The sequence below is a fragment of the Rhagoletis zephyria genome, unplaced genomic scaffold, assembly GCF_001687245.7.
Source record: "Rhagoletis zephyria isolate East Lansing unplaced genomic scaffold, Rhagoletis_zephyria_1.1 Rzeph_scaffold_04000, whole genome shotgun sequence".
Taxonomy (NCBI): domain Eukaryota; kingdom Metazoa; phylum Arthropoda; class Insecta; order Diptera; family Tephritidae; genus Rhagoletis; species Rhagoletis zephyria.
In genome coordinates, this window is record NW_016161083.1 from 17,121 (window position 1) to 37,760 (window position 20,640).

A 20,640-nucleotide genomic window follows, 5' to 3' on the forward strand; every position below is an offset into this window, starting at 1 on the left:
TTTTTGCCTATGTGAATATTCGTGTTGTGTGTGTACTTTTACAACTATTTATTATACATATATTATCATCTCTTATATTACAGTTTTATAATTGTTGATATCCTGACTGGAAAGCATAATGGCGCGTTGCAATTTGGACGAAGACCGTATCTTGGCCGCTCTTTTGGAGACTGATGGCGAGATCACCGGTGGAAGAAGCTTTTTAGGATGTGGAGAGGGAAGAACTGCCGATACCTAGTGAAACCCAACCTATATTCCAGAAGCGTATTGAACAACTAGCTTCTTCATCAGCTTTTAGACGAATAATTACTCTGCCGCAGAGAACTATTCGAGGAAAGAATAGACATTGCTGGTCGACCCCGAAACCATCTAAGAGTAGCCAATTGTCAGCACTGAATATTGTTAGATATCAAAGGGGCCCCCAACGAATGTGTCGTAATCTATATGATCCTTATTTATGCTTCAATACCTTTTTTACTGATGAAATAATTGCCGAGATCGTAAAAGGAACTAATACTGAGATTTATTTGAAACGAAGCATATCTATGACCGGTTGTACATTTCGTGACACTCATAAAGATGAAATTCGTGCTTTGATTGGTATTCTGGTAATGAGAGAAGTGAGGTAGGATAACCACATGACTACAGAAGAGCTATTTGATCGATCTTTGTCAGTGGTATTGTATCTACGGTGAGTCGTGATAGATTTAATATTTTGAAACGATGACTCCGAATGGATGATGGAAGTATACGTCCCACACTTTTAGCAAGCGTTGTATTTACTCCCGTCAGGAAAATATGAGATATATTTGTAAACCATTGTATAAGTAATTATACTGCAGGGGCTCACGTTACTATAGATGAAGAATTACTTGGTTTTCGCGGACGGCGTCCTTTTAGGATGTATGTGCCCAACAAGCCAAGCAAGTACCTCCCTGCAAACATAATCTGAGCGTTCAGAATATATGAGTCCGACAGGAGTCCTAGGTGGGTAAGAAATATGAGTTTCAAAAACAAAAAATTGTTTACTCTTATATGAATCTTTTAGGATTCATATATGATCCAAGTTATGAGCCAGCACCTTGGGCGAATATAAAAACAATAAAGATTTGAAATTTATATCTAAACTTGTTCATACAGAAATTGAAAATAATTAGAAAACAACCCCGCAAACATATTCTGAGCGCTCAGAATATATGAGTCGGAAAGGAGTCCTAGGTAGGTAAGAAATATGAGTTTCAAAAACAAACATTTTTTTACTCTTATATGAATCTTTTAGGAGTCATATATGATCCAAGTTATGAGCCAGCACTTTGTGCCAGTATAAAAACAATAACGACTAGAAATGTATATCTAAACTTGTTTATACAGATATGAAAAATAATTAGGAAGGAAAAATAAACAAAATTTAGCTGTATTTATATAAATATGCAACATGTATATAAATATAAAACAGTATTTGAAATGATTTCCTTGCTAAGATGGCTCTAAAGTAAGTTAATTAAGAGAGTTGAAGAATAAAGCCAATAAGAGTCACAGAACAGCATACAATGAGACTCCGAAAGTAGGCATTTATGAGGCCAATAAGAGTCATTTAAGAGCTTCAAAAAGAGTCCAAAATGAGCCGTATATGAGGCCAATAAGAGTCCAATATGACTCATATTGAGGCTCATTTGATGTATGAATTTAAGCTCATATAGGACGACCTTCGCAGGAAGGGAAACACCCTCATTTCGGACTCTTAAATGAGCTCATAATGAGCACAAAGGCTCCGAAATGGGACTCCTTAAAGACTCATTTATGACTCCAAATGTTTGCTGGGATACAATGAACAAAATTTAGCTGCAGCTGCTGCTATTGAATGCATGTTGGAATGTGTATATGCACGTAAGTATGTATGTATGTTATTTGAAAGGAATTTTTGATGAATGCCTTTGCAAATATAGTGAGTTCCATAAGACTCAAAGAATAACGTAAAATAAGAGTCCGATTGTAGTAATTTATGAGGCCGGTAAGTCTTAAAAAGAGTCTGAAATGATTCCTATATGAGGCCAAAAATTGTTTTAAAAGAGTCCAAAATGAGCCGTATATGAGGCTAATAAGAGTCGAATATGGCTCATATTGAGGCTCATTTGATATAAGAATTTAAGCTCATATAAGTCGACATTCGGAGGAAGGGATACACCCTCATATCGGACTCTTAAATGAGCTCATTATGAGCGTAATGGCTCCGAAATAGGACTCCTTAAAGACTCATTTATGACTCCAAATGTTTGCTGGGCTATGGAATGAAAATTGTAATGGTGTGTGACAGTGGTACAAAGTACATAATAAATGGAATACCTTATTTGGGAAACTGACGATTGTAGGAACAGTGCGATCAAACAAACGCAAGATACCTGAAGTGATAAAAAAACAGTCACTCCTGGCCAGTGGGAACATCTATGTTTTGTTTTAAGGGACCCCTTACACTCGTTTCTTATAAGCCGAAGCCAGCTAAAATGTTTTACTTGCTATCATCTTGTGATCAGGGATGCCAACTATACTTAGCTATGAAGTGCCATATTGAGGATAAGAAAGTGCCAAAATGTTCCACAAGAGGTTCCATTCTTTTTAACTCTTCCCATTTAGCATTAAGAAACACATTTCTAAAACGAAAGTCCAATGGCAAGGTAAGATAAACCAGTTGTATACACTATACAAATTAGAAAATTTTAGTTGAGAAAAAGAAGTACACGCAAACAATTTCACACAAATGTATTGAAATATTACTATTTTTCGAAAGTGTCATTTTAGCACGTTGTGCCAAATTGAAAAATTAAGAGCCATTTTAAGTAAAATAGGGCCAAAAATTGCACGATTTGAGCCAAGTTAGCAGCTCTGCTTGTAATGAAGACGCCAATTTAAATGAAACTTTCGGTAAACCAGAGATGATTATGTATTATAATCAAACCAAAGGCGGGGTGGATGCACTAGATCAAATGTGTTCTCTGATGTCCTGAAGTAGGAAGACGAATAGATAGATAGGCCGGGCTGTTTTCTACGGGATGATAAATATTTCGTTCATTAATGGTTATATTATGTACAGCCACAATGTCAGTAGCAAATAGGGATGAAACGATACCATTCAGGTATCGATAGTTTTACTTGGAAGTAGTATCGAAAAAAGGATCGATGCCTGAAAAATATCGGAACTAAAGTATCGATACCTACTCGTATCGGTACTCATCATGTATTCCGCATTAAGTTAATTTTTTTTTTTAATCACAAGTTAATCATCCTCTGGGAATCCTAAACTCCGAATAATAAAATTTAATAATGTAGGAACTGAAAATAAATAAAACTCCGTTACATAGCAGAACTATATGTTTAATGATGAATGGTATTTACAAAGATACATATACATTGGAAAAGATTCCAAGTTAGCCTTATTTAAGTAAACATTTATTAATAAAATATTTCAGCGAAAAAGGTGTTCTTTTTTGTACTTCCTAAGAATAGAAGTTTTTCCAAATATTTGTCAGTCAACCGATTTCTTGACGTGGCTATTGTTGCTCCTCCTTTCGAAAACAATCGTTCGCAAGTAAAAGATCCCAGTGGGAAAATGTAATGTATAGTAATCGAAAAAATAATCAGTAAAACAACCCTTTTCACATTCGAAAATGATTTTTTTCCCAGGGCGATGTCCTAAGAAAAGTGGGGCATTCAATTTTGCATAACCTAGCATCGAGAAATGAATGTGTTTTTATATGAAATTTCTGGAACTTTTTGAATACATTAGAATGCTGATTACATAGTTAGCAGTAATATTATCGAGAACGCATACGAAATACATTATATTATTTATCACGCTTGTAATGCATTACTACTTTTCCGACTGTGTAGTTGCAATATGTAGCGTTTATGAATTACTAAAAAGAGAGTTTTTTGAACCACTCAAATATTGTATATATATATTTTCTACAGACTAGATACGAAGATAGCGTTTAATTTTTCTGGGCTTGGGATACGTTCAATATTTTAGTATTTTCTAAGAATTTTTTTATATTTTGAATCAACTCTTTCTTTATATCTTTTCTTCAATAACATGGCTATTTGCCCCTACCTTTTTTATTGCCCGCTAATGTTTACAGCGCGAAGAATAATAGAGTTACTCAGTGACTTTTACATCGCGTTAAAACATCTGTACTGAACATTCATCCACTTCACACTTTCACTCGAACAATTGGCCGTGTAAACGTTGCAAACCCTCGAATTTGGTGATGCAATTGGATCGCGTATACTTTGCATTATGTCGACTTTGGCGCCTTCTCGCGGTTTTCGTTGGCAATTAAGTTGCCAAAAAGCACAGGGCGATTCATATTAGGCATAAACGTAGAGGAAAAAAATTTCGGAGCAAAATTTAACTTGGTATCGGGTTCCGATACGAGTACTTTTTTCTATACCTACTCAGTACTTGGTTCAAAAGTATCGATAACAAAATTTACTTGGTATCGAAGGAAAAGTAACGAGTATGTACTTATTAGAGCTGTAAAAGTAACGAAAATTTGGGTACCCGTATGTATTCGTTACTAATCCAATCAACACCCGTATCTTTCGTATCGTTACTTTACTCGTTACTTCTGATACAAGCACTTGTGTACGAAAAAAAGTATACCCAATTTTTTTATATTGTAATCAGAAGATATTTAGAGGTCGCTCAAAGCGCTCAAAGTTTCCATGTATTTTTATATGGGAAAAATAAATTTTTTCGTAGAAAGGGCATAGAATTCTTGAAAGTCAATATTTTTCGATCGGTAATTCAGTAATAACACCTAATTGTTTATTTAACCATTTTTTAATACTAACGATTTCTTATTGGTCGCCCCATTGCATTTTTCGGGGTTTTTGTCGGGCCTATAAATTATAGTTGCAATGAAAAAATGGCTAAATAAACAATTGGGTATTATTATTGGGAATCTCCTGCAGATAAGCAGAGTTCTGGTAGAAAAATATTGATTTTTAACTATTCTATACCATTTCTACGAAAAGTTGTTTTTTCCCCGTATAAAATACATGGAAACCTTTGGGCGCTTTGAGCGACCTCTGAATATTTTTTGATTTCAAAAAAAAGGGTATATTTTTTTTAGTTATAGAACAATCCTAGGGTGAGAGCATACCAATTCCGACTTTACTTTTTCACATGCATTTTTGACCACCCTACACACTTTATTATCGATGCGAACAACAGTTTCGTTCCCGCACAGTATGTTGTGTTGTAACGATTCACGTTAATGGTGCATATACGAAACATGCGAGTAACGACATTATTATGTGAGTAATGATTCGGTACTTCGAGTCAGGGGTTGTATTCGTTACACAGTAAGACGTTCTGGAACGCTCTGTATATAAACAATATATATATTTCCTCAAGCAAAGACTATCGATAGTGGCCAACGACCATTCGATAGTGCAAAAAAATAGAACCATTCGATAGTATCGATATCGAATATTCACATTCGCATTCGCAACCGCGGAGCTTCCGCATTAATTTTAACATTCGCTTTCGCATTCGCAATAATCGGCAAAAGTGCACTTTAGCGGAACCAGGCCAAAATTGATGAAAAAAATCCAGGAGGGGTATCAATCGACGCGTTTTAATGCGAACAACAATAATCCGGGACCGGAAATTCACATGTTTAATTCATTAAAGAGTTATTCGCAAAAAACACTTGCACTTTTCGCACTATGTTTTGATGAATTTGAAGCAGATAAATGGAGTAAATGAACTCAACTGAACACGTATTCATTAGTTTTTATACATTTGTGATGTTTCAAGTGTAAATTTTTACGAAATTCTGTATTAAATTGGAATATTGCAATGTTGAAAATCCGCACAACAATCTCGTGAAGTTAATATAAATAAGACGGAGGAAAACTAGTGTTGCCACACTATTAAAAATAAAATTGAGGTAAATTGCTGCTGTCACTCTATTAAAAAAGTTTTTGTGCGTCCAACTCCTTTTTGCGTAGGCGGCCTTCGGCCGCCCCTAGGGATTATAACCCTCACTACGTATTCTCCTACCTGTGCTGCCAAAGAAAAGCGGCTGAACACCTTTTGCAGAGAACACCTTTCTGCGTAGTCGGCCTTCGGCCGCGCTTAGAGATTATAACCCTCACAACGTAGAATTATCCTTTCTGTGTTGCCAAAGAAAAGGGGCAGAACACCTTTTGCAGAGAACACATTTTTGCGTAGGCAGCCTTCGGCCGCGCTTAGGGATTATAACCCTCACTACGTAGAATTCTTCTTTCTGTGTTGCCAAATAAAAGGGGCTGAACACCTTTTGCAGAGAACACCTTTCTGCGTAGGCGGCCTTCGGCCGCGCTTAGGGATTATAACCCTCACAACGTAGAATTCTCCTTTCTGTGTTGCGAAAGAAAAGGAGCAGAACACCTTTTGCAGAGAACACCTTTTTGCGTAGGCGGCCCTCGGCACAGTGGTAGAAATGGCCAATCTAGCTCCGATTAAATCAAATTTCAAAATCTATTTTAACGGAAAAACAGATTTGTATTTGATTACTAATACATCAGATAGATCACTGACATTTTTCATTTTGTTTTGCTCTCAATATTCGCACAGCTGTAAAGCTTCAAACACAGCATATGTTGCACCAGATGCAGCCAAAAACCTTTCCGCCTTTTTTAACAAGCAGCTGCAATTGTTCATTAAATTTCTCAAAGTGATTCTAAAATTCTTTTTAATTTTTTTATTTAAAGTTAAAGGTGTGTATTAACGAAAAAAAATGTGTTTGTGTCCAGTGTTTGTGTTTCGTGTTTTAGATTTGTTGTTGTTTAAAGTGCTAGTAAGAATTATAATGTTTTCCCATAAATTCACCTGTTGTAGAAGTAAACTTCTGTGATTCGAATGCAATCGATCTAATTTTATTTTTTTTAATTAATGTATAGTGTTGTTATGTGAAATGTTTAAAATGAGATGCACGTTTTTGCAACTTTTTTATAAACTAATTTTTTTAGTTACAATGTCAGTATCTAAGCGAGCGCTATTTTTGGTATGGTATGCGGAACATGACGCTTCTAAAAAATTTTCTGCCGTGGAATCCTATGTTTTCGACATCATAGATAAAAGCAAATATAATGAGGATCAATGCATTGAAATATCCAATAGGGTAAAAAATAAGCATGAAATGGAGACAAAGCCACCGGGCTCGGATGATTTTTGAGAGAAATAACAAGGTCTGGTTAGATAGTGAAATTTTATTGGTAGACCCAACCCCAAGTACTGGGCGACCCAAAATAAGCTTCACGGACAGCCAGGAAAAAACAAAAAAGAAAAAAGTGTCTGATATCGCCAAAGAAATCCCGTGCGATGAGCTCATGTCTGCGGCCGGCACTAGTTTATACAAGGCTGGCAAGAGGACTGCATCAGTAGTCGTATCAATGTTGAACTCCGATGAAAATTTGCCAAAAAGATTAAAATCTGCCATATTAACCAATAATAATGAAGTCATAAAATACACAGCAGAGGAAGCTTTAGCATTATATATTGATGGCGGTTATACAAAAAGGGTTTACATGGACTTGCAGAATGGAACTAAAAAGAGAAATGCTAATATATTTCCCACTTATGATGTTTTACTGTCTGCGAAAAAAATTTGCTACCCTAATGGGCTACAAGTTACTGATCATTCTTTTGAGGTGCCTTTACAATGTTTGGTTAATCACACAGTGGCCAGAATATTTGCTGCGCATTCCCAAGATTTCACAAACTCTGAGAGTAATAACGCTCTTAAGATAACTGCCATTTACAAATGGGGTTGTGATGGAAGTAGTGGCCACTCAACTTATCGACAAAATTTTGATAATGTTGACGCTTGTATGATTGACCAACATATGTTTACGGTGTGCTTGGTACCATTACAAATAGTTTTCGGTTCAACCATACTCTGGAAAAATGCCAAACCTTCATCAACTCGTTATTGCAGACCACTAAAATTACTTTGTCAAAAGGAAACAGCAGAATTAATCCGTGATGAAGTGAACAATGTCGAATCTCAAATAGCCAAAATTCAGCCAACGAAACTTCAAAATTATGAAGTTCATCATCAGTTCCATATGACGATGATAGATGGGAAGGTATTTAGTGTTGTGGCAGAAACATCATCCCAAAAGTGTGGAATTTGTGATGCATCACCAAAAAATATGAACAACCTTCAAATGGTGAAAAATTTGCCGTGCAAAGAAAACTTATACGAATGTGGATTATCAACTTTACATGCGTGGATTCGCTTCTTTGAGTGTATTCTGCATATCGCTTACAGAATTCCATTTAAAAAATGGCAGATTCGCAGTTGTGATATGGCGACTGTTGATAAAAAGACTGAAATACAAACAAATCTGAGAAAAGAAATGGGTATACTGGTTGATATCCCAATGCCTGGATCAGGCACAACTAATAATGGCAACACATCCGGAAGATTTTTCCAACAATCAAAATTGGCTGCTCAAATAACAGGTGTTAGCAGTTTATTAATATATCGTTTCAGCGTTATTTTACGGACAATGGCTTCTGGATATGAAATCAATACGGACGCCTTTCAGCAGTACGCATACCAAACAGCAACTATTTTTGTTGATTTGTATCCCTGGTTTTATATGCCCTCATCGGTCCATAAAATTTTAATACATGGTGCAGATATTATTAAATATGCTTCCAATAGGTATGATGTCAGAAGAAGCTCTCGAGGCCAGAAATAAAGACCTTAGAAAATATCGCCTACATCACACTCGAAAAAATTCACGGAAAAACTCAATGGAAGACTTGGCACATACACTATTTGTTTCATCAGATCCTTTCATTACCATGTTATCGAAAAGTTCATTGCCCTCTTCAAAAAAGGATGATATTATAGATAAGGATATTATTAGTCTTCTTTGTAATACAGGTGAAGAAAATAATATGTCATATGATAGCTTATCAGATACTGAGTAGAGCATTTTAATCTGAAAATTAAAAAAAAAATTATAAATAAAAAGCTTATTGAAAACATATGTTTTGCATTAATTTTGATTTATTCCAATGTTATCAATATACAAAAAATTTGCAGCTTCACAATATCAGCCTTTTTTTATGAAATATATGATGACTGAATAAGGCCTAAAATAGTTATTTCAACAGAAAAAAAATTTAAAAAAAATATAAAAAAATAAAAAATTCAAATAAAAAAAATTTTAATATTAAAGTTTACTATATTTTTAGCCCAAAAGAATAAGAAACATTAAATATATTAACTTCATCATGTTTTTCTGAATAAAAGAAATAATGTCTAAAATATGAAAAAAAAGTTCAACTTTCACAAAAAGAATTATATATAAATATATTTTTAAAAGATTTTTTTTTGTTTACCATTGTAGATTAATCTGTTTTCAACTAAAAAAAAATATTACACAAACAAAAAAAAAAATCCCTAAGCGCTATTAATTAAACGCCGCTAAATAAGTGTTTTCGACCACTGTGCTCGGCCGCGCTTAGGGATGATAACCCTCGCTACGTAGAATTCTTCTTTCTGTGTTGCCAAATAAAAGGGGCTGAACACATTTGGCAGAGAACACCTTTCTGCGTAGGCGGCCTTCGGCCGCGCCTACGGATTATAACCCTCACTACGTAGAATTCTCCTTTCTGCGTGCGAAGAAAAGGAACAGAAATCCCCTTTTCACAAAAGTATATTTCTTGTGCATTATTTGGGTGTTTTTAAAGTTGAAATACAAATTGTATTAATGGAGTGGCAGCACCAGTTTTCCTCCATCTTGTTTATATTAACTACCCAAGATTGTTGTGCGGATTTTCACCATCGGAATATTGCTATTAAATACAGAATTTCGCCAAAGGGTACACTTAAAACATCACAAATGTATAAAAACTAATAAATACGTGTTAAATTGAGTTCATTTATTCCATTCATTTGCGTGAAATTCATCAAAACATTGTGCGGAAAGTGCAAGTGTTTTTTTGCAAATAACTCTTTAATGAATTAAAAATGTAAATTCCCGGTCTCGGATTGTTGTTGGCGTTAAGACGCGTCGATTGATACCAGTCTCGAACCTTTTCCGTCCATTTTGACCTGGTTCCTCTAAAGTGCACTACTACCCAATAATCAATGCGGAGCTTTTGCGAATGCGAATATTGTTCAAGTGCACTGATAAACGTATATCTGGAAAACAAAATGATACTTTTTTGACTGTGGAGATGCTACGTTAAAACTTTCCCACTATGTCCCCCTTCTTTTGTAATTTATAGTCAAAGGGTAAGCTCTTTCAATAGGTATTTCCGGCGGATTTTTCAACGTCTAGCTATAAAGAGAATCGTTGATTTGCGCGGTAAAAGATAACCTTTAATTATGTGAGAATTATGTAACTATCAAATATTATTTGTCAAAGGTCTGTTGAAAAAACTGGATGCAATGCTAGTTTTGTTTCTACTTTTTCTTAAATAAGTGTAATCATTTTTTTTTTCATAGAATGGCTTATTGTTTATGATTAGGTTCCGTGTTTTCTTTTTTACTTAGCAGAAAAACGCACCTCTGTGCGCTCGAAAACAAAAACATTTATTTTATTTTGTGATAATTGTCAAAATTTGCACGCAGCGGATTAAAAATAAAATGGAAAGTGTAAAAGTTGGCAGCCAAGCTCACAAATCAATTAAGAATCAATGCAAGGCGAATTTAGTATCTATAGAGCAGTGGGACTTGGCATACAATATATCGTTAGTATAGTATGGAAAGGGCGTAACTCACATCGTCGCTGAAATACAAAAAGCCGTAACTAACTAAAAATCCAAAATTCACTTTTTGATTGATTATGATGCATTTCATCGAATCATAAGTCCCCACATCGATTTTTGCAGCAAAAAATTTTAGTTAGTTGTGTTAAATTGTTAAATGAGTGGGCATAGGGTAGATTGTGCGCAGTGCTAACTTAGATCGCACTCTCGGTACAATTGTCTTAATGAGGCAATAATCATGGTATCAAAATAGATTTAATGTGCCCGTATAAACGCATTTAAGGGGATTACGCATATATTCCGGGTAGGATACCTTAAGCTGCGAATGAGCGGTAATGATCGAGATTGGGCCACAAACGTGACTGCCAGTAATAAGCGCCGCGCCTCAATATGTTTTCTCCATTCTGATCATCTCCTTAGTCACCCATGTTAACAACTCGGCTAAAAGCTGTAAAGAAAGTAGACAATTTTAATGAGATGCAACAAAAATTACTATTTTACTACATACCTCGTACTAACGCCATGTGCTGCAATTTATGAATGACAGTTTCAACCATTCAAGAAGTGACAAAAGTGATATGCACATAAACCAACTAACGGGATCACGCAATCGGAAAAGAATGAAAAAAGTAAATATCTGAACGTTTTTGACATCTGCCTAAGAATGAAAACAAACAAAGAAAATGAAAGAGGCGCGGTAATTGAGTGCGATTATAGGTTTATTCGCGTATTGATAGTTTCTGATAACTATCACATCATCATCAATAAACAAAATTTCGATCAGCTATACTAAAAACCTGCAAGTTTTTGCTAGTTTTGCGTTCGCGTACTTTTTCTAACATTTCTCGCTTCGAGAGATATCAGATACAAATTCATGAGAATTTTGCTGCTGAAATTTTTCTGCTGGAAGAATACGCGAATACACCTATTATAAAATATAATAAGTGAAAAGTGTTCATAAAATATGGTTTTCATGATTTAGAGTGTTTTACAATCGCATAAATATTATCGGCACCGATCGATTTTTCAACACCAACGTTCTGGCCAAAAATTCACCCACTTTTCATGCAAATTTACGCCTCCTGGCAAATCAAACCAACGCACAAACTTGTTCCAATCACAAAGCACTTCATATTATATCATAAGTTTGTAATAAATCAAAATTTATAATTAAAATCGCTGCAGAAAACTCATAAAATCGCTAAAAAAAATCACTACGAAGAGGTAGCAGACGATGTAAACCAAACCAAAAAACATCAAAAATGATGAATGTGATTCATGCACATAAGTACACAACTCAAACGTCAGTTGAAAGCAGCGTTCGGACTATCAGAGTAAAATTTTCGGAGCAGATTTTTTTATTAAATAGTATAAGGAAAAATTGTAACATCTCTAGGTCATAAATTTTTTTTGTACAAAACCGCGTATCGTCATTTTGCACAACCGCGTAACTGACATTTGCTGCCAAAAATGGATCAAAGGGGTGCAATAAAGTGCAAGTGTCTGTAAAATAGCGGTGATTTTTGAAAATTTTTTTGGTGATGGTGCTGCGCATTTTTTCTCTCATAAAAGTATGCTCGACAAAATTTTTACAAGGAATAAAATGCGCAGCACCGTCAATAAAAAATAAAAAAATTTCAAAAATCAGGGCTAGATTAGAGTCTCATGAAACTTGCACTTTATTACACTATAATTGAATGGGCTACAAAACTGCATATCCGAAATTTTTCTACAAATATTATTAAGTTATTCACTGCAGGTCATTAGGATGGCACACTCCTATGTTGACCTTTTTTAAGAACTGTTTCCAGCTCTCAAGAAAAACGAAAAAATCATACAACATGCTGCCCAAGTAATGGAAAAGAAATTTTCTTTTAAGTTTAAGCTTAAGTTTAAAAATTTAAAATGGCATTTACCCGTAGGATATGCTATATTTTTGCAAACAATTTATATTAAATAAACAAAAGGAAAACTGTAAATACTAAAGATTGAAAGGGTGTGCAATTCAAATGACGAGGAGTGTATATGAGCAGATGTGATCACTACCACAAGTAAACGCGAGCTGAAAGTGTGATTGTGTTAGTGTGTCATTTCCCCAGTAGAAATTTTATGCATACGACATCGCTGTTGGTGGCATGAGCTTGCTGCTGTGTGTACATGCCAGTATAAATGAACCTTCGTGTCCATTTAACACGCGTGGTTTCTCAGAGCGTATGTGTACTCTAACCATACACTTGTACCAAGAATGATAGTATACAAGATTGCGCCGTCCTGGCGGTTGACATTTGTGTACCACAAGTAAACAAAGAATAAGCGAAAAGAAGAACGAGTTGAAACTGCCAAAGCAGTTCACTTTACAGCGAAGAACGTGTTTTAATTTTGCTAAATGCGAAAATATTGCATTTTTCATCTAATCTTTTAGAGAATATGTAACGTTTTAGTGCACTCCATTGCTTTGCAATTGAGGCTGCTTCAGCAAACGTTTTAGTGCACTCCATTGCTTTGCAATTAAGGCTGCTGCACTCTCACCGGGCGGCAGCATCTCACCGGGATTGATTAGTTAACTTGCTAATGGAGGCTACTTGGAGCAGAAGCAAAATCATTCTGAGGAAATGCTGTTAATATAATAATAGAGAACACAAAATGCAGCGAATCGTCCCAGCGCTACACTTGCATCTACGCTTCTTGCATCTTGACGGCTGTCGCAATTTAACACACAGCACTTCATTGTATTAGTTTTACGAAGTCTTCAACCCAAAAATCACTCACAAATTGCAAATTAACACAATTTAAACTGATTTTTAACTTATAATTCAAATTTCTCCTTCGCTAATTTGTAAACAGAGGCTTATTTACAAGTTACCACATCTGTCAAAATCGGCAAAACCAAAGTAGCGGTACCACTGACGGCGCCACCTTTGTTCGCTGCACCGTGCACTTGTACTACTGCTGTACTTGTACTATGACTGTATTAATGTTTTAAACATACATAATGCATTAATGGAACAGTATTAAAGCATTCTTACAAGATACATATCGTCGTTTAAAGTACAAAACCGCGTATCAACAAAATGCAAAACCGCGTGTCAAGATAATGCAAAGCCGCGTATGTGAGATTGCATAAATTATTTTATAGAGAGTAGAAACACTCATATTTCAAAATGGTTATCTTTTTTATAAAGCAATAGCAATTCTGGCTAGCATATGTAAGGACGAATGGATAAGGATTGAGCCAAGAGCTTGTGTGAGCAAATCCAATTTTTGGCAGCCAATGTCAGTGCTGCACAACACGTCCGTTCACTAAAATTTTTGTACAAGACTGAAAATATTACAAAAATTCCACTTCAAATGTATCAAGAAGTGTACTTAAAACAACAACACGTATGAATTGTTCACACTAATTCACTCATATAGCAAGCATTCTTCATGAATGCATACAACCGATTTCGACTGGGTACATTTGAATGATTTTGCGTTCACTTTGTTACGCTCTCGCATGTAATGCTTACGCTCTTTAAGCAGGCGCTGACTCTCTGTCCATGCTTGTATATGAGCAAATTTTACATCGATATAACTGTTGCACACTTTGTGCCTTTCGCAATNTAATTCACTCATATAGCAAGCATTCTTCATGAATGCATACAACCGATTTCGACTGGGTACATTTGAATGATTTTGCGTTCACTTTGTTACGCTCTCGCATGTAATGCTTACGCTCTTTAAGCAGGCGCTGACTCTCTGTCCATGCTTGTATATGAGCAAATTTTACATCGATATAACTGTTGCACACTTTGTGCCTTTCGCAATAAATTAATTGCGTTTAGGGAATTAAAACGCGAAATTTTTTTAGTTTAGCGCCTCTTTCGTTCTTTCGTGCCCTTTCAAGTCAATTTTATAATAAAAACGTGATTCTATGGTGACATTGTATTTATTTTGTTCATTCATATATTCAATCCAAACGTACAGAAAACTTCATCCGTTGACTTACACATATGTTAGTGTTTGGCCGAGCTTCTCCTCTGGATAATATGCTCCCAGATAATCCAAACGCAATATTTTCACACAGTCTCTATCACGGAATTCATAGAATATTCTGCTAATTAGCTGGGTGTGCGCATTTGTACAAAAGTAAGCAATTGCATGAAAATAAAGCCGATAGAGAAACGTGATTAAAGCTTTGCAAATGGTTTTACGAATAAAGAAAATGTGCAAATTAAATTAATTAACTGCGCATAGTTGGAAATATTTATNTCTGGATAATATGCTCCCAGATAATCCAAACGCAATATTTTCACACAGTCTCTATCACGGAATTCATAGAATATTCTGCTAATTAGCTGGGTGTGCGCATTTGTACAAAAGTAAGCAATTGCATGAAAATAAAGCCGATAGAGAAACGTGATTAAAGCTTTGCAAATGGTTTTACGAATAAAGAAAATGTGCAAATTAAATTAATTAACTGCGCATAGTTGGAAATATTTATAAGTGACATTGCGTGATTACTTAAAATATTTGAACATACAGCTTTATGTGTAAAAATACCATTACACACAGCAACACAAATTTGGTGTTTTTTTTGGAAAATTGCGCTATTTTCAGTGTTTTGGTGTTTTTTTAAATCAAAAACTTGGCAATACTGATCACTAGCTGACCTTCACCGAGCGCTCTTTTCTGGGTTCGGACTGAAAAAATGGGAGTAAAAATCAAGTTTTCGTAGTAGATATGCATTTCTTATCTTTATAAAAAACAATTAATTTCTCCTCGTATCACTGTATTCTGGGACTAAATGAGGGGCTAAAGCTGTCTTTACAAGGGTCGATTTCTGTAGACATTTTACGGTTGAGATGTCATTTACACGGGTCGATTTTGGTTGAACGACAAAAATCTACTAGAACATCGACCCGTGTAAAGGCGCCTTAATCCAGCGAGCTATTATCATTAAAGTTAAAATGCCTTGGTTAAAATTAACAAAAAGTTATTTCATTCTTTCTTTACCGGGACAATTGTTACATCGGTGAGCAACGACGCAATTACTGAACTTTAGACAGAGCAATCCATTTCGATCGGGTTCAAATCGGGCGACTGTGAGGGCCTATTCACGAATTCAAGTGTATTTGTAAAGGTGCTGTAGCTCACTAATGTAACAATCGTGTCGATAAAAAGGTAAAATATAAATTTTAGTTTGCTATTAAAAACCCCACCTCCTTTCTATTTGAAGAGTAAATTTGTTGATGCAACAAAACGGAGGAGATTTTCAGTTGAGCGGAGTAGAGGACTAGGCTTCAAATTATTTCGACAAAACGGAACAAATCTACTCCTATCGGAGCAAAGTCCAAACGATGGCTTATTGTGTATATGAGGAAAATGTACGCTCTTTGTTTGGTGCACAAAGTTAGTATTACCGTATTATTATAGATAATTGTTTCGCAACTTTTCATACCCTTCCTCCCGTAAACTGTTTTTCCCTTTCTCTAGCCCGCGCCCGCATTTTCGCTGCTGTGCGGGCAAAAAAGTGCCCATGTCTGGTCTAAAGTATTATCGATTTGTGGTATTATGTGAAAAAATTTAATTTTAATTTTTTGAGTCTCCTTAGAGGAATCTGAACTCTTCCCCTTGTGCGACACGCCTTAACCGTCTCAAATCGGGACCAAATTTTATATGTGATATCTTCGACTATCGTAGCATCGACGTAGGGGTTGAGGCTTAGGAAATCTGATGTAAAAATTTGCTTCCTACATTTAAGGACCACCCTAATATACATGTTTATTACAGGTAGTTTTTCAATTCATCACATATTGGGCCGTATACATAAAAACTAAGCAATTGCTTTTTAAAAAATTTCATACCTTTCGCTTAAATTTATTGAATTTTAATATGAAATTGAATAAAAGGTCTGAAATTTTAAGAAAAGCATTTGCTTAAGTTTTATACATACGTAGGGCTGCCAGACGTCCCGGTTTTCCCGGACATGTCCCGGTGTCCCGGTCCAACCTTAAAATGTCCCGGATTTCGTTTTAGTGTCCCGGTTTTTGATTTGATTGCACAAATTTGAATAAAAGTTCCAAAATCACTACACTAAGAGAAAAGAGGCGTTGTAATATTCAGAAAAATTTTATGAATTCACTGAGGAAAATAACGCATAGTAAACATGAATATTTTATATTTGATTATCGTTTAAAAATGTTCGTATTTAAAAATAATAATTTCATAACACGCACGCGTGGTGTTGATTCAAAGTCAACATTTAAATGCACATGTCTGGCTGTAGCTGAGTGCGCGAAGATGCTTGCCACAATTTGCTAATTTCCAGAGGGTCAGGGCTCAATTCCCATTACAACCAGCAAGGAATTTAAATATTTTTTTAACTTAATTATGAAAAAGCAATCGGTAATTGCAAATCGCTTCATTTTAATTTGGGCGTATTTGAATTGAATATTTCTATACTAAATACTAAAATTTGTATACTTAAATGTATTACGAGTTGGGTTGGTGCTCTTCCATATGCGTATTTTTTTATACCCGAGCGCACTTGTGCACAAGGGTATATTAATTTTGTTCACATAACGGTTGTTTGTAACAGTCAAAACGAATCGAGATAGATATAGAGAAAAGTATACATAAATGCTCAGAATGAATAGAGAAATCGATTAAGCCATGTCTGTCTGAAAAATTTGAGATATCTCAACGAAATTTGGTATGTAGGTTTCCGTTACTCCACGGTAGGTTGGTATTGAAAATAGGCGAAATCGGACTGTAACCACGCGCACTTCCCATATACGAAAACTGCGATATTTTAGTAACTACTGAAGATAATTCACTCAAAATTGATATTTACAATAATTTTCAGACGAAAAATAAGAATATTAAAAATTTTTGGAAAATGGGCGTAGCCCCGCCCACTTATGGTTACATGTGTATATCTTGGTAACCGCTGCACCAATTTCTTCCAAACTTGGCACAGTTGTTGGCCTTGATACAACATACTAAACGGCCGAAACCACGCCCACATCCCATATAACGGTAATTTAGAGAAATACGAAATCTTCGATAAATCAGTAAATATTAAAGCTAATTTATTCAAAATTGATGCTTGCAACAATTCTTTACCAAGAAATACGTTGGAAAATGGGCGTGGCACCGCCCACTTATGATCACATATAAGTATATCGGTAACCGTTCTACCAATTTGTACCAAACTCGGTATGGTTATTGTGCTTGCCACATATAAGCAAAATGTTGAAAATTATTGAAATCGGACTAAAATAACGGCCGCTTCTCATATAACGGTAAATTTCAGAAATGCTTGAAACTTCAATATTTCGAAATTGAAGGACGCTAATTTACTCAAAATTGATACACCCCGGCTTACCATCTAGCGGAAGGTTTCGGAAGGGTGAAAAAACATATATTTAATACTTGCGCCGGGTATATTAATGTTCGGCTCCGCCCGAACTTAGACCTTCTTACTTGTTTAATTCTAAACTTCTTTCTCTAAGTGCACTGGTTTAATTTGTGAAATAGTCACATTTCGAGATAGTTGAACATTGCACAAGCAATAGGTGATGATTAGTATATGTACCTAAATACGTTCAAAATGACGTGCACAGAGTTTTACAATTATATTAAGGAAAATACAGAAGTTTTGAAACAAGTTCACAGCAACGAAAAATATGTCTGATATTTGTATGTTATCTTGTACTTAAGTTTCTTTCTTTCATGAAACCTAGAGTACTTATAAGGACAGTGCCGTACAAAATTATTGGTGACTCTTTCATCAGATCACAATTTCTAATCAGATCTTTTAGAAAAATTTTGAAAATGAAGCTTTTGAGCATGAAGTTGCCAGCAAATTTCGTTGATTTTTAGCATTTATTTTTTTTTGCTGACAGTGTCTTCCATATAAAAAGAATTATCGAACATAGTTTGTATGGAAAGAACTCTCAGTAAAGACAATACCAAAAATCAACTAAAATTTATTGGGCTGCAAAACTTCATTTACAAAATTTTTATAAAAAGTCTGATTAGAATGTTGCAAATTTGTATGCAAATTTATTGAATTTTCCCGAAAGGGTAACAATTTTATTTTTATGTTTTTAATATATTTTGTATAAACTGTATTTTTATAAAGAATAAAAAAAGCTTCATGCATTGCGAAAAAATTCTCTGTGCTTTAGTTGTGATAAGTTGTTTTGCTTTGTTGGCGTACGTTGTAATGATCTCATTATCTCATGTTTTTATGTTTTTGTTTTTGTCTGTCAAAATAAAATTTCACTACATCCTTTCGGACGTCGAAATGAAAGAGAAGGGAGCGAGAGGCCCTTCCTAAAGTGTCCCGGTTTGGCAACAGAGATATCTGGCAGCCCTAAGCATACGGCCCATTACATTTACATTGTACATTGTAAAGCATTGGCTTGTATATCAGCTCAATCTCTAAATAGTATTCAAAACAAACTTTCAATCATTCCATTTATATTGCCTTAAAAAAAAAATAAGTAAGTTATCAGACGGCGTATAAGTTTCTGACCTTTTGTTAATAAGGTTCTTGCGAACATTAAGTTTTCAACTGTTTCGACATTAAGCCTGTTCCTGTATTTATTTTTAATGACATTCATCTCTGAAAATTTTCTTTCGGCAGCAGCACTACTGTGCGGTAAAACATCGCACGTTAGCATATATGTAATACTTCTATATTGGCAGTAAGCTAACTTCTCAATGTGTAAGCATTCCGAAATCAAAGCGAGACAGTCTAGTTCCGTTTTTGTCAATGTATTGTGTACTTGAGTGCCGTTTTTGTATATGTGCTATGTAAACATGTTTATTTATAAACGTGTGTGTTCCTTTTCTTTCGTACGTGTTTATTGATATATCTATACTGTAGTGTTTTCGGACGGTACTAGCTCTTACTACCAATATAGGAGTATTACATATATGCACGTTAGCATATACTCTACGAAATTTCTAAACATACACCTTTTCAAAGCATTCTTCTGTTAAAGAGTAAAAGAGATAACTTCTGTTACACCTTGCTATACAAAACCTTGGTGATTGCCACAGAAGTTATTGAAATTTAGGAAGTTAGTATATTATTTTGTAATATATTCCTAATGTGAATGGAAGAAAGTAAAAAATCGGACCATATTTTAGGTCAAGCGGAGTAGGGAGTAGATTTTAAATATAAAAAAGAAATCGGAGTAAATTTACTCCGATCGGAGCAAAGTCCGGATGATGGTTGAAAGTCTCCACATAAAGCCCCGAACAGCATTTTGTATTAGCGCCTTTCATGAGTGGTGATTAAAATTTCCGGATGCGAAGCGTGTATGCAAATGGGATCGCAACTGTTAATTGTCCCAAAATTCCCTTCGCTAATTAGCGCATTTTAATTAATTAGTAAAATTATTGAGCATTGAGTGATTGGTGTCTAAACTAATTCTTCAACGTCCCACACCTTCACACGCCTAACAGAATATATTTTTCATTCGGACTGTATGGCTTCCGGTTTAGCCAAGTCCATAACCCTTATTAGAAAATTTTCCCTTGCTCGTTTCCTGGTGGCAAGCTAAGTAGCGAGCAACTAAACTCACCACACAACCAGAATTAGTACATTTTACGATACTAGTAATAATCCCCGAAAATCGGGGTGCTCGTGGTCTTAAAATCTGGACATATCATTATTCTAAAAATCACATGCATTGCTTTTGGTTTTAACTTTAACTTTGGTATTTTGCCAAGATCATACTCTACTCAATACGTTTACAAATTATTATTTTTATTGCGGACGCTACAATAATTTTGAATTGGCGATGTTTAAATACAAACGGAAGTGTTGATTTGCTGGACTATTAATTTATATGGGGTAGTAAGAT

General features: G+C 35.1%; 2 long non-coding RNA genes across 2 annotated transcripts; both read right to left on the reverse strand.

Moving 5' to 3' along the window:
- Positions 1 to 5,681: 5,681 nt before the first annotated feature.
- Positions 5,682 to 6,271, reverse strand: LOC108370091 (uncharacterized). The gene is made up of 2 exons (XR_001848592.1): positions 6,224 to 6,271; positions 5,682 to 6,110 (listed from the first exon to the last, which is right to left on the reverse strand). It is a non-coding gene; the product is annotated as an uncharacterized LOC108370091 (long non-coding RNA).
- Positions 6,272 to 9,952: 3,681 nt separating this feature from the next.
- LOC108370089 (uncharacterized) lies at positions 9,953 to 12,065 on the reverse strand. Its single transcript, XR_001848591.1, has 4 exons — positions 11,838 to 12,065; positions 11,286 to 11,370; positions 11,091 to 11,225; positions 9,953 to 10,208 (listed from the first exon to the last, which is right to left on the reverse strand). It is a non-coding gene; the product is annotated as an uncharacterized LOC108370089 (long non-coding RNA).
- Between the last annotated feature and the right edge of the window lie 8,575 nt (positions 12,066 to 20,640).